Raw genomic sequence first — 4,465 nt, forward strand, 5'->3', positions numbered from 1 at the left:
CTGGCCCAGCCCAGTCTCCACCTCTGATCCAGCCCAGTCTCCACCTCTGATCCAGCCCAGTCTCCACCTCTGGCCCAGCCCAGTCTCCACCTCTGATCCAGCCCAGTCTCCACCTCTGATCCAGCCCAGTCTCCACCTCTGATCCAGCCCAGTCTCCACCTCTGATCCAGCCCAGTCTCCACCTCTGATCCAGCCCAGTCTCCACCTCTGATCCAGCCCAGTCTCCACCTCTGGCCCAGCCCAGTCTCCACCTCTGATCCAGCCCAGTCTCCACCTCTGATCCAGCCCAGTCTCCACCTCTGGCCCAGCCCAGTCTCCACCTCTGATCCAGCCCAGTCTCGGTTGAGGGACGTGTGTACTACATATGTTGAGACTGATGGGGCTGTTTATGTAATCTATTCCCTCAACAGTGATCTGTTCCTTCACACTTGATAAAAATAATGGAAGAGCGATTATAGATAAAATTACATTGATAGAGAGGAATTTAAGGCCAAAACAAAGAAACACATGAACTTTGATTCATGTCTGTTGATGAATGACAGAGCTGCCACTGGGTACATTCCCTTGCCTGTGATGTGGTCTACCCCACATTGGGCGCCAACTTTGACCAGGAGGACCGTGGAGGACTAGCCCACATAGACCCACAGCACAGCCCAGGAGCAGAGGCCTGGTTGAGGTAAAAAATCCTCAAGTCAGGTCTGTGGAAGAGCACAGCCAGACTGTATAGTAACAGACGTACTAGCGGCCTTAAAGCTGTGAGTCTGTTGACATGTTTGCCGTAGGGCCAAATGAATACAGATTCATTCTATTTATCTCTGAATGAAAGCTACTTGATGGAAAAAATAACAGGCTTTTCTTGTGGATTTATTTGACGTTGCATTTATTTGATATGTTTTGTCCATGAACACAATATTCCAAACATAGACTGAGGAACAAACAAACAAACAAACAAACGTGTAAAAAATACATATGCCATTCAAAGAGGAGGCTTTGACATATCATCATAAACAGACCTGTAATGTATACTACAGCTGTTCCCTTCATTATGTTAAATGCTCAGTGTTTTTAAACAATCCGTTGAACTCTCACTGTGTTCTGTTGATAACTCTGATCTCTTGTAGCTTTAGAGAGATTCCTAGGGGTCAGGGGTGACTTCTGGGAAAGTCCCAGGTGAAGGAGGAGGAGGAGGAGGAGGGACTCAGGGGTTCTGATGGGCGACAGGGCTGATCCATCCAGGGGTGCAGTTCCCCCTCATAGAGGCCTGTTAGGTCACGAGACTCACGACCAAGAGACACATGAGAAACCAGGACCACCTCACCACAGACCAACCCAGCTGACCAGAAGTGCAATATCACGTACCTCAGAGTCGACGACGCCATCAAACAGATGAATCAAATAAGATCTTGTGTCTTAAGAACATTCTGTATAAACATTTGAATCACGTTTGAGTATGTCCCTACGGAGGCTTCCAGGTCCAAAACAAAGAAGCAACAGCAACAACAACCACCAACATCGTCAGTACTGCTATAATAGCAAAGCGACAGGGAAAGGTGGGACGCACATTGTGAACCATTGAAGTCATTCCAAGTCCATGTGGAGCAGATTGATTCAAGGGAAAAAATAAGTAAACAAAAAAACTTATGAAGAATTACAAAGCCAAATCATTTGTTGTTGTTTTGGTCTTTTGGTTTTTCTTGTTGCAAAAACAGAAAGATCAATAGTGTGGTGTTTACGTCATTTCCTTATTTATTCTCTCTAAAGTATCTAAGTAATTCTGCAACATTATTCTTAAACTTTCTTCAATGTTTTAGTCAAGTTACTACATCACATATCTTATAGGAACACCGTGTCCGTCTGTTCACTAAATGGTAGCTGAATGTCTCAACAGATCAAAGGTTGCTACAAGCACTCAGCGGTCAATTGTACATTTGTCTGTAACAGAAAGAAAAGTGTCTTTTCTTTCCAATGGGTTCCTTAATTTTATATATTTTTCTGTATTTTTTGACAGAATGATATGACACAATGTCTTGTGTACAAGCACAGTATTATTACTATTTATAATAAAACAGTTTAAATACAATGACTAAAAATAGTTTTCATTTTATCTAAAGTTATACTGTCATTTCAAGATAATTTTCATCTCAGTGCAATCTTTGTGTATGAAATGTTTATCATCAGCGGGCAGTAAATAATTGACAGTGACTCATTGCAATATAAAATACAAAAGAAGAGAGACAAGCATGTAGTTTTCAAATAAATGTATTTAAACCTCTAAGCCCTGTGTAAAAATAGAACCATAAAGAGAGGTTCCTGACATGGAGTTGGACTTGAACACAACAGCCTTTCTTAGAAATTCAAACATCTGCACAACTTAGTAATGCCCACTGGCCCTCGATACTGTAACAAACACACTTCTGTTTTACAAATTCTAAATGAGAACAACCCTCAGAGCGTTTGGACAAACAGAACACCCTCCTCCCCCTCACTCTTCAACCTCACTGCCCCTTACCCCTCTTAGGCCCTGGTCATACACACAGGGCCCCTCTGTGTGTGTGTGTATGTGTGTGTGTGTGTGTGTGCGCACGCCACCCTGAGGATATTAGCCCTAATTAAAACACTCGTCTGATTAATGGAGTCTCGTCTCAGGCCTTGGAGGGCCCACACGCTTTATAAATAAAGATTATGTCAACAGAAATGCTGACCCACTTTGGATCAATCACACTGCTGACATTTTTATTTACTAATACAAAATAATTCGGCCAACATGAGAACAAACATAAACTTGCACGCACGCACGCACGCACGCACGCACACACACACACACACACACACACACACACACACACACACACACACACACACACACACACACACACACACACACACACACACACACACACACACACACACTGTTTGCTTTCCTAATCAGGCAGTACCATTAAAGATTAAGACAAATCGCTGTCGTTGTAAAAGTCCCAAGCAAAGCTGCGACCACAGAAATTTGTTTTACCAGTGTACCCTCCTCTTGAGCTGAATACCCCCCTGAGTCTACTTAAAACCAAAACAAATTTAATGGATTTTATAACATGTAATGAAAGGAAAGAGATAAAGATGTATAACTTTCTTATTTAGCCAGTTCATTGCACCATTGGCTGTGAGTAGTGAATATGGCTATGTTAATGGTTACCAGGGGCCCTCTGTATCCCTCTGTCTGTCCAATAGGGTTACACCCATCAGCACGTGATCCTGGAACTCACTTCACAGTCATTCCCCTCCCCTGTGTCATGTGAGCTGACCTGACCCAGAGATCACACTGGCAGCTGCTTCTGTCACTCCAACTCGATGTGTGTGTGGGTGTGTTTTTGCTGGTGCAACTACAGTATTAGTGTGTATCTGGGAGTGTATTCCTGCATTATACTATATTATTATTATTATTTTTATTTTATTTATTTCACCTTTATTTAAGCAGGTAGGCAAGTTGAGAACAAGTTCTCATTTACAATTGCGACCTGGCCAAGATAAAGCAAAGCAGTTCGACACATACAACAACACAGAGTTACAAACATACAGTCAATAATACATTAGAAAAATAAGTCTATATACAATGTGAGCAAATGAGGTGAGATAAGGGAGGTAAAGGTAAAAATAGGCCATGGTGGCGAAGTAAATACAATATAGCAAGTAAAACACTGGAATGGTAGCTTTGCAGTGGAAGAATGTGCAAAGTAGAGATCGAAATAATGGGGTGCAAAGGAGTAAAATAAATAAATAAATACAGTAGGGAAAGAGGTAGTTGTTTGGGCTAAATTATAGATGGGCTATGCACAGGTGCAGTAATATGTGAGCTGCTCTGACAGCTAGTGCTTAAAGCTAGTGAGGGAGATAAGTGTTTCCAGTTTCAGAGAGCGCGTGCTACAGGTGGGTGCTGCTATGGTGACCAGCGAGCTGAGATAAGGGGGGACTTTACCTAGCAGGGTCTTGTAGATGACCTGGAGCCAGTGGGTCAGCGGATGTGATTTGGTGTTGTTTTTATGCCTCGGCAGCAACCCCACTGTCCAGGCACTTAACCCCTGACACGCAGACAGTCTCTCATCGGGGCCATCCACTTGGCCTGACCTGGGCTCTCTTCGTTCCTCCCATACGCTGAGGACAACTTAACCCCACAAACTCCTGGATATTAGTGCATGGAAAAACAGATCGGGAGGGCTGTGTGTGTGTGTGTGTGTGTGTGTGTGTATGTGTGTGTGTGTGTGAGAGAGAGAGAGAGAGAGAGAGAGAGAGAGAGAGAGAGAGAGAGAGATACAGACAGACGAAACTGAAACGTTATTTATACCTGGGGAAAACATGCGTCCTTTGTCCTGATTGTGCCAACATTGTAGCTGTTGCATCTACACATGGTAGTAAAATGTGCTTCTTATACGTCTACTGTTTACGCATTGTGACCCGATATCCTGACCCTCCCTGT

At 43.4% G+C, this 4,465-nt stretch overlaps 1 protein-coding gene across 2 annotated transcripts in view; it reads left to right on the top strand.

Moving 5' to 3' along the window:
- pax3b (paired box 3b) overlaps window positions 1-2,075 on the top strand; it is a 45,727-nt gene extending 43,652 nt beyond the window's left edge. For both annotated transcript variants that reach the window (XM_042297577.1, XM_042297576.1), the window contains exon 9: window positions 1-2,075. This exon is cut by the window's left edge and continues 1,201 nt beyond it. The gene's annotated coding sequence lies outside the window, so the exon portion shown is untranslated.
- Window positions 2,076-4,465: the final 2,390 nt, after the last annotated feature.

The sequence above is a fragment of the Oncorhynchus tshawytscha genome, linkage group LG14, assembly GCF_018296145.1.
Source record: "Oncorhynchus tshawytscha isolate Ot180627B linkage group LG14, Otsh_v2.0, whole genome shotgun sequence".
In the NCBI taxonomy this organism is placed as follows: Eukaryota; Metazoa; Chordata; class Actinopteri; order Salmoniformes; family Salmonidae; genus Oncorhynchus; species Oncorhynchus tshawytscha.